The sequence below is a fragment of the Octodon degus genome, unplaced genomic scaffold (assembly GCF_000260255.1).
Source record: "Octodon degus isolate 3935 unplaced genomic scaffold, OctDeg1.0 scaffold00118, whole genome shotgun sequence".
In the NCBI taxonomy this organism is placed as follows: domain Eukaryota; kingdom Metazoa; phylum Chordata; class Mammalia; order Rodentia; family Octodontidae; genus Octodon; species Octodon degus.
Window position 1 is genome coordinate 9,247,650 of NW_004524694.1, and position 10,704 is coordinate 9,258,353.

The 10,704-nt window shown below is 41.5% G+C and overlaps 1 pseudogene; it reads right to left on the bottom strand.

The window, feature by feature from the left end:
- Positions 1 to 10,300, bottom strand: part of LOC101568477 — a 116,572-nt pseudogene extending 106,272 nt beyond the window's left edge.
- Positions 10,301 to 10,704: the final 404 nt, after the last annotated feature.

Consider the following 10,704-nt stretch of genomic DNA (forward strand, 5'->3'; position numbering starts at 1 on the left):
AAGGAAGGAAGGAAGGAAGGAAGGAAGGAAGGAAGGAAGGAAGGATTCATAATTAACAAGTATTCAAGTATTTCAGGAATGTTAAAGGAAAAGGGTGTAACTACCAAAAAGCAGGCAAGAGGTTCCTGTTCTGGAAATTTTCTGAACCTTTACTGGTGAGAATCACACAAATATCAATGTACAAAGAGTTCATGAAAAGAAAATAAATCTGCACAAGATCACTGAGTGTGTCATTGTCAATTATATGGTGCTGTTGCACCATGGTACAGCACACTGGGGAAACTGCTCAAGGGAAATATGGCATCTCCATATTTATGGCTGCAACAGATTCTGTCCCTCTTGCTTTTGTCTAAGTTCCTTATTCTGGGAGTCCAGATATCTTTCCTTCAGGGGATCTATTAGTCAGATTTTCATTGCTGGGATGAAATACCCAACACACATAATCTAGAGGAAGAGAGTTTGAATTTGGCTTACAATTTCACAGTTTACAGTTCACGATCCAGTGACTCAAAGTAGGGACATCATGGCAAAAGGGGTTCAGCAGGACACAGTGCTCACTTCACAAGAAGAAAACAGCATCAAGTGTGGGGAGCTGATGGCAGACAAGAAGCCGAGGCTGCACCTCCCTGAACAGTGGCACCTCTGAAGCCACTCATGCTGAGGCTACAGATTAACGTTCATGTAGAAGCCAGGGCCGTGGTGGTAAGATTCGTTTTGTTTTCTTTTTTTTTCTTTTTTTTTTTTTTTTTCCAAAATGGTAGCACTGTGCTCTTTTTAATCTAATGTTTGAAAACATTTCTTTTAAGCACTTTGTTAAATTTTCTAATTATTTTCTGTCTTGAGAGTAAATAAATCTTAGTTACCCTCTCATGGCTGCTTTTTTTTTTTTCCTTTGGCAGAACCGGGAATTGAACTCAGGCCCTTGTGCTTGGCAGGCAAGCACTTATTCTACTGAACTATTTCCTCAGCCCCTCATGGCTGCTTTTCATATAAAATATTTATTACTTTTAATTTTATTATTAGGTATAGAAAATTTTTACCTATTTTGCATATATACTGTCTATCAGAAATACATATGTAAAAATTTTTCAACCTACTATGACTTGCCACTAATTTTCTTCATGCTGTGTTTTGGTATCTGCTATAAAAGAAATAATTTCTAGTAATAAATTATATGTAGTTAAACTTGTAGTATATGATACATCATATGTTTCCTCCTACTGTGTCACTAAAGCTGAAGAAATTTACTCACTTTGTATATCAGGAATATTATAGAAACAAATGCAAACAATTCAATTACACCAGCCATTGATACCACTATTAAGTAGACATGTATAGGGTATTCCATTTCTGTAAGATATTATTGTGATCTGTCAAACAACTCATAAAGCACCAGCCCCTAAACCAATCACAGGTCTACTTAGTATTCGTGCTGTATTGCTGGCTTCGTGACTTGACCATATTGCTTTCCAGTTATTATTTTTATCAGTTTAAAATAGTAATAATATTGATCACCTTTCACACTGAAGTATGTGTGTATTGATATAAAGTCTTGAACATAAAGGAGAATTTCCCAAGTCAATTTTAGTTCATGATTCAGAGCTTCCTGTAAACTGGAAAAAAAGTATATAAGAATATAAAATGTAAACAAAGCCACAGAAAAAGAAAATTTAAAACTTTAAACTCTAATCTTTTATTTCATCTTCTCTAGAGCTTATCCTTTTGATGACTCAGCTTAGGAATGATACACTGAGCTGAGGATGAAAAAGTATGTTCTTTCACTTCTGTCCCACGCTGTCCTCAGAATATTGAAGCTTTCAGTGTATTTCATATCTGATCATGAGTGCAGTCTGTCTCTGAAACCCAATTCTCTGAATTTTCCTACAGCCCTGCTGCTTAGATGTGCCACAGATCTTTCTCTGTAAGATCTTTTTACTTTATAATTGCTAGCAGAAACTGGGTCCTTGTTCCATTTATACTGGAATGCATAAATGATTCTTTTCTCCCTATCTTTTTCTATCTCCCTTTCCCATTGGTCTTTTACTTGTTTTTTTTGTGTCACAAGCCAGGAGGTGAACAAGGGGTCTCCTTTATTTCTCATGCACTTCCCCTGATTATGTATGGATTTTTAAAATCTATATCTTTGGTAAAATTCTTGGATTTAAAGATTTGGGGGGAAATTAATATTTTTACCAACTCGTCTTACAAAAAATTGTAGAACATGTAATATATTAACTATAATAGTCTACTGAATACATTTAGGTACTATTACGTATTTCCTTACTTATTTAAGCAATCACACAGGCTTATTTATGAGTTTTCACTCATATATTATTATATCAAATACAGTATGAGGTACTTTTAGCTGCATCATTTTTGTTGTTCATGGCAAACAGGGGCAGCAACATGACACCCAGGATTCAGAGGCAGATTCATTGGCATCAGTGGGCACTGATCTGGATTATTCCAAAAATATCAAGCCCTGACCCCTGGTGGTCTAGGGCTTATATGGGATAAGTGAGCAGGATGTACAGTAGAGGGGCAGAGTGACTTCTGGACTGGGGCCTGGTTTATACAATGCGCATCATAGTGACCAGCTGTGCATCCCAGCAGCCAGCCATCTCTAAGAGGTAGGAACACAAGGATCTGGAACAGGAACTGTTACCTGGACACTGAGCAAGTCAGGCATAGTGCGTGGAGGTGCTGTTTTCTGCTTCATTCCTCTTCTTTTAGTTTCCCTGGCAGGTCTTTGCTGGGCATGTTACATGCGGTCTTCTGAGACAAGGACTAACTTGAAGCAGTGACACTAGGGTTGTCAGTGATCCCAGGATACGACCTAACCAAGCCTAACAAGATTGTCTTATAACAGCTGGTTCACAAGTTATTTTTAGGAAGAGACATCAATTAGGCCTGTCTGTTTTGTGACAGTACTCTGGCAAAGTAGTAAGGGAGTTAATCTGATCTAGGAGGGTGTCCCGTGTGTTTGGGTGCTCACCAAGTCTTGGTCAAGTGATTGATTGATTCTTCTATTCTCCTTGGGGAAACCATCTATAGAGCTTAAGGCACAAAACACAACAAGTTGGTGGCAAGGAAGCAAAGACAGGGGTAAACAGCCTGCAAAGACACAAAAATCAAAGGGAACAGGTATGGCACGATCCTGTGAAAGACATTTTCATGTTTCAGTCATGCTTGCACTGGTCAACATTCTCTTCAGGGTGAGCCTGAGAGGAGGCGCTTCCTACATAACTTCTCCAGAAGATCTAAGGCTTGACTTCTGAAACTTACAGAGGTAGTTAATATGCACTAGAATTATATGTATATGGCTGTTATTTTTAACTTTTTAATGCTTTGTGGTCCGTATGCTGTATACAGTCTTTATTTAATCTAGTCTCTGAGTTACATCTGCTACAAATGCAGACCAATTGTTGATGCCAATAATCAAGTATAGGTTATATCTGGGGAAGATTTTTTACATCAGGACCCTACAAACATCTATGGCATTTTCAGTTTGGGCATGAAATGGGAGTTCAGGGCCAGTGACACAGACACTGAAGCATGGGTTGGCTTCAAGGCCATAGGTGTGGGCACAGAATGTATTCTGCATCTTAATTTTGCAGAATACATGGCAGAGGCAGTTCTGGCAGCTGGGCTTGATGTTTTAGTCAATCAGATTCCCAGAGGGGTTTTAGGCCTCTGGATCAGATTATTTTATGTCATTGGTGGTAGGTTTCCAAACAGCAGCAGGAAGTAATTTTCTGTACAGAATGTCCCTGCTGGATAGTTCCAGTCAAAATATCTTTGTCCAAGGTAATCACAGCATATCTAGCCTGTCAGATTTTAGTCTTAACAAAGCTACTTCCATCCATAAACAGGGCATGCTCAGCATCTGTCAGAGGGTTAGAATAGTTCATTAAGTAATACCAGGTACTTAAGGTACTGGATGAGGTCCAGCACAGTGTATGACACCTGGAAAGTTAGGTTCTGGCCTAAGGTGAGATTGTCAGCTTTCTTGATCAGAAAGAGAGCTGCTGTTAGAGCACAAGGCAAAGGGGAACATCAGCCCCTAGGGACTGGATCCAAGTATTTTCACAAGTAGATGCCTGGGTGTTCCCAGAGGCTTATAGTTAGAGTGAACATCATTGTTTTTATGAATCCAAGACCCCAGATTCTATAGAAGATAGCAGCTCTAAGAAATCTGTAGAGTTTTTGTTTGTTGTTGTTACCATTTTCTGAGAGATATTATAGCAGAGTTTTTGTGTCTTTTTAACCGGAAGCTTGGAGATCATTAATTAGAAGGGCTTTTTTGGGCCAGTCAAATAGCTCAGTGGATTAAGGCACCTTCAAGCAGGCACAGTGGCTGGAGGTTCTATCCCAGGCCCTGCCATACTGGCCCTGCCCCTGGGGCATGCTGAGAAGGCAATTGAGACTAGGCATGGTGGCATGTTCCTGTAATCTCAGCTCGTGGGAGGCTGTAAACAGGCAGATCATGGAGTCTGATGTAGTAGTGAGACTCTGAACACCCTGTAGACCCTTTCCTAAAATAAAAAAAAAGTGCCTCTTTGAAGTTTTTGAACTTCTCAGAGTTGAGTCCAAGTCAGTTGACTTGTGTCTAAAACTGGGGGCTTCCCATTTAAAGACAAAGGAACTAGTTGAGAGGAACCAATTGAAAGCAGAGGCCTATTTTAGGTCCAAGCAGGTGTGCCAGGAGGCTCTTGGTGGCAGAAGACTGAGGCAATCTATATGAAGGGCCATCACAGAGACACTGGCAACTCAGAGATCTTGAACTAGTTTTATAGGCAGGAGAGATGTATTTTAGCAGTTTGTCTACAGACATCATTTGAAGTTTTGAAGCCTCATATTTTGTTCTCGTGGGGGACCATAACAAAGCTTGGAGGGATAAATCCCCTGTTAGTGTCTCCCTGAAAATAGTGGGAGATTTCCTAAACCCTTATGTAGGTTGAGTAACAATCCAAAAGTGTTGTGTGGGTTGGGAACTGCGGATTGCAAGGTAATGGCTGTGTTGGTCAAGGCTCAGAGATCTTGCCTGAGGTCATTAACATCCCGTCATGCTGCTGTGTCACTAGATGCCTATTTATGCCTCCCATGACATCTGATGGCAACGGGAGTCCCAACAGGGGTCACAGTGAGGCAGCATGGTTGATGGTCAGGCCCAGAGGCGGGTCTTTATCCTATACGCCTGGGAAGAGAGTTCTTAGAAGTTTGTATTGCAGTTTTCCTGTCTCAGGCTGATGCTGGCATCATCGTTTACTCAGGGAACAGTCAGAGCTGAAAGTGCAGTGTTAATCGAGAGGGGGATTGACTGGCTTTGTGCAAAGGAGAGGGTCACTTCTAACTTAAAGGAGAGATCTTCTTGCCCCCTTTTAGATGTCTTCGATAAATGCTTGGCTGGGTTGTTTCTAAGCAAGTTGAGCTGTAAAAAGCCCATGGCAACTCATTCACTGGGGCTGATAGTTCAGTTTTCCTCAGTCAAAATGCAGAATTCAGAGAGAATTGCTGACATACATCATGGGTGGATATTAGACACACTATCTGACCAGGATAGGCATGCAAGTAAAAGGCTCTGGAGGGAGGCCTCTGTTGCTGAATGAAGGCAGTGGCTGGCTAGAACCAGTTCAACTGGCTAGAAGCAGAGGAATTAATAGCAGGTAGTAAAGCTACAGTTGCTTGTTGCAACTGTGTTGGCCAATGAGGTGTCAAGGCAGAATACTCAAGAAGAGTGGGAATTTCTTTTCTTTTTTTTTTTCTTTGAGATGCAGAGAATACTTTGGTTTTATTTTTAACTCCATATAAAGCCCTGTTTCCTGCAGTCAGGGGCTCTGGATTTTGACTAATTTCCATCTCTGACTTCCTACCTGTGTGTTGTGTACCCATAAATGATGGTGCAGCAGACCTAGGGTGAGCTCCCCAGCCAGGAATCCTCCTCCAGACCTTCAAGGTTTTGCTGCATATCCATGAGGGCCACATTCAAAGACCAGCGAGGTTGTCCTCGTTGGCTTTCCTGCGGATGCACCAGATCCAATGGTAAGCAGAAACACTGGGTGGCACCCAGGATTTGGAGACTGATTTATTTATATTGGTGGTATTGATCTGGAGCATCCAGAATATCAGGCCCTGAACTCTGGTGGTCAGGGATTATCTGGGACAAGCAAACAGGAAGTTCAGGGACAGAGTGGCCTGTTAATTGGAGGTTGATTTATACAGTGTGCACCATAGTGGTCTGCTCTTTTCGGAGACAGAAGCATCTGCAACTAGAACAGGAATTGAGCACAATATCATATCCTGGATGGGGTCCACTTTCTGCTACATTGATGCTGCTAATATTTTAGTGGATTTCTTTCCAATCTTACACTATGTGTGAATGTATGTGTTTATGTAGGTACAAATCACTGTTATGCTCTTTAAAATAAATAATACTTAAGCATGAATTTAGTAAGAACATATTGTTGATCTACTGAGAATTTTTCTTTATCATCCATTGAGAAAATTGACTTGACTAAACTGTCATTTAAATTCATCTTCTTGCTGTTTCTCAGGTGAAAAATTTCAATCAGAAATACTGATGATGTTATCTATCCTAGGTATATTGATCTTCAACTAAAAATATCTTTCACTCAAATATAAACAAGAAGAGTATCTATTCATATCTGTATCACCAAAGTGTTCAAATAACTTATTTGGGATCTTTAAAAGTTCACTCTACTGATGATACATTTCTACAGTTTTAGAAAAAGGCAAAATGTCTAAAGTATGTCAGAAGAATTGCCAATAGTGGAGGCAAACTTGTGCAGACAAAATATTTTCCAGCTATGTTTTTTTGAAATATGCACAAAGTAGCTATTTTATGATTAATACAATTTTAAGTATACATTTTAACACCTTTTTATTTTCAGAAGCATTTCAGAAACTCTGCTTTTGCTAAGGTTTTCCTTTGCATTTCCCTCAATCAGAGGAATACATTGGTTTTAAAAGCTCTTTAACTACTTTTAGAACTTTAAAGTAAATATGAAAAAATTCACTCCAAGTAAATTAGGTAGAAATGTAAAGAAAATTTGTGTTTCATGGAAGAAATAGAGAAAATTTGCAAAATGATGTGAAGAAATTCCAATTCCAGCTTTAATTCAGTATCATCATTATGTTAATTTATGTCTCAATTTTGAAAACCTTAATATATCCTGTAGTGCACAGACTGTGGCATCCCAGCTCCACTCTCCCAGCACTCATCTCTGCAAACCACACTGTTGGCTGGAAACACCTGCAACTCCCTCTCTGCCAGCTTGTTGCTCCATGAGGCCCAAGTAAGTTAAAGCTAGGCATAACCTTCAACCCAGGAGGGACCAGGAGTTGCTGATAAATCCCTTGGTTACTTTCCTCCTGGCTGAGAAACTCAGAGACGAGGCTGATGTTCCTTCCCAAAGGCCCACGTGGGTGACTTGTTTCATTGTCCACGCCACCCTTCCAAACTCCACTTGTTGCTTTCACTTCCCCTTCTCAATTCTCACCTTTTTCAGCACTTCTAGCTTCACTTCATCCCTAGGTAGTTTCCACTTAACTCCTTGTTCCGAAGTTGACTATCTAGGGAACCCAATGTAACTTATTTTCTAAGTAGTTTTTACTTTTTTAAAAAAATGTATTTGATTGTTACAGGGTTTCACCGCACAGCTTGGACTCGTGGCAATTCTAATCTTTCAGCCTCCCCAGTGCTGGGATTACAGGAGCGCACCACCACGCCAAGATTCCGGCCTGCTCAGCCCACTCTGGGGGCAGGGCTGGCACAGCATGTGACGCAGAGGATCAGACCATGGTCCCCGTGCTTTGTCTAAGCTTGTCTAAGCAGTCACTTTAGTCTGCTGAGTTATCTTGCTGGCCCTCAAAGTAGTTTCCAGGACATTAAAATATCTCATTCACTGTGCACACTTAGAACATGTGTAGTAGTTGATCGATTGTGTCAACTTGAGAAGCTAAAAGTCTAACTAAATCAGCTCAGCAGTTCCACATCCTAGAGTATGGAGGCCCCACCCTAGAGTGACTCATTGCTTAAAGGAGAATAAGGAAGGATGGAGAGTCCCATTCTTCCTCAGAGGAGCTCCCGTCTTTGCCATCAGCTTGTACATCATTTCCTGGCTTCTAGCAAAGACTCTTGGTTTCCGCCTTGTATCCTTCAGCCTCCTAGTATAGACTCATCACCCTTCTGTCGCAGATCCATCGACCTCCTGACACAGACTTGCATGGAACACTGCAGTGAGCTCCAGGCCTTGGACTGCATCCTTCAGTCTCCAGTGTGCAGACACCCTCTGCTCGCGTACTCACCCGACTCTGCGGCTGACCATCAGAAGCCAATCTTGTAAATTCTTACACATAAGTATGTCTTGTGTTGTTTCTGACCTCTAGAAAACCCTGATTGATACAACACCCATTTTTATTCATTAAATCACTAGATTATTTATTTTATTTTATTTTTTCTCATTAAACTTTGCTTTAATGTGTCTCAAAATTCTGTGATAGATTTTTGGTCAAATTGTTTCCATTAAAAAAGTGTTGATTTTAGAAACTAATAACTGCACTTGCCTGGTAAGCACAGGGTCCTGAGTTCAATCCCCAATACCACCAAAATAATAATAATAATAATAATAATAATAATAATAATAATAAAAACTAATAACTTAAAAACTGCCACACAAAAAAAGGTCTATAAAACATTCTCCTTTCCTTCTGAAGTTTTACGATGTATTGTTATCATTAACCAGTCTTTCACCATTAAACTTAAATGGTCAATTGGGAGAAGTAGTTCTGAGAACAGTCTTCCAAAACTTATTAAGACTGGGGTGGCAGGCGGCAGGAATAATATTCATTTAGCCTTCTGAGTTTTCTGAGCAGACTTGTTGACCTTGCCAGCTCCAGCAGCCTTCTTGTCCACAGCCTTGATGACATCCCCAGCAACTGTCTATCTCATATCACAAACAGGAAAATGAGCCAGAGGTGGCTTGTCAGAGAAGCTCTTGACACATATGGGCTTGCTTGGAACCATGTCAACAATGGCAGCATTACCAGATTTCAAAAACTTGGACCCATCTTCCAGCTTCTTACCAGACCAGCAATCAATCTTTTCTTTCAGCTCAGCAAACTTGCAAGCAATGTGAGCTGTGTGACGATCCAGGACAGGGGAATAGCCAGCACTGATCTGTCCAAGACGGTTGAGGATAATCACCCGAGCAGCGAAACCAGCTGCTTCCATTGGTGGATTTTTTTTTTTTTCTGTCACCAGCCACATTCCCATGCCAGACATCTTTGATAGACACGTTCTTGAGGTTGCCCACGTTGTCCCCAGAAAGAGCTTCACTCAAAGCTTCATGGTGCATTTCAACAGACTTGACTTCAGTTGTGACACTGACTGGAGCAAATATGACCACCATGCCAGGTTTGAGAACATGAGTTTCCACTTGGCTCACAGGGATAGTGTCAATACCAGATTTTGTAGACATGATGGAGGGGCAGCTGCAAAGGCTTGTCATTTGGGCAGGTGGGTGGGAGGATGCAATCAAAAGTTTCCATCAGTGTTAGACTGGGTGTGGTGGCACACACATGTAGTCTCACCTCTCAGGAGGCTTTAAAAGGAAAATCACTATGAGTCTATCTAGAAGTGAGACCCTGAACACCCTTAGACCCTTCCCTAGGGAAAAAAAAAAAAGCAGTGTGGTTCTGCGGGCATTGAGATCTTTATGAGTGAACTTCTATCCTTTGAACCAAGGCATGTTAGCACTTGGCTCCAGCATGTTGTCACCATTCCAACCAGAAATTGGCACAAAAACTACAGTGTCATGGTTGTAGCCAATTTTCTTAATGTAGGTGTTGACTTCCTTAACAATTTCCTCTTATCTCTTCTGGCTGTAGGGTGGCTCCATGGAATCCATTTTGTTAACCCTTACAATTAGTTGTTTCACACCCAGTGTGTAAGGCAGAAAGGCATACTCACGGGTCTGCCCGTTCTTGAAGATACCTGCTTCGAATTCACCAACACCAGCAGCAACAATCAGGACAGCACAGTCAGCCTGAGATGTGCCTGTACTCATGTTTTTGATGAAGTCTCTGTGTCCAGGGCATCAGTGATGGTCACATAATACTTGCTGGCCTCAGATTTCCACAGGGAGATGTCAATGGTGATACCACACTCATGCTCGGCTTTCAACTTGTCCAGTAGCCAGGCATGCTTGAAGGAACCCTTCCCCATCTCAGCAGCCTCCTCCTCAGACTTTTCAATGGTTCTTTGTCGATGCCACCGCATTCGTAGATGAGATGGCTGGTGGTGGCAGACTTGCCAGAGTCCGTGTGTTCGATGATGACAATATTAATGTGAGTCTTTTCCTTTCCCATGTTGGCTTGGATTTAAGGTGGTTTTCACTACACTTGTGCTCTCACAGCAAACCCACTGTGAAAAAAGCAACAATACATAATTTTAAACGATCAGCTCTCCTAGAGCTGGCCAGATAGCTCAGCAGACGAAGGCGCTTGCCTTGGCAGGTGCAGGACTGGTGTTTCATCTGGCATGTCACGCTGGCACCGCCCCTGGGGAGTGCTGAGACAGCAATTGAGACTGGGCATGGTGGCACAGGTGTGTAATCGCAGGGCTTGGGAGACTGAAAACAGGAGGAGCGCTACAAATCCAATCTGTGTGGTGAGACTCTGTGG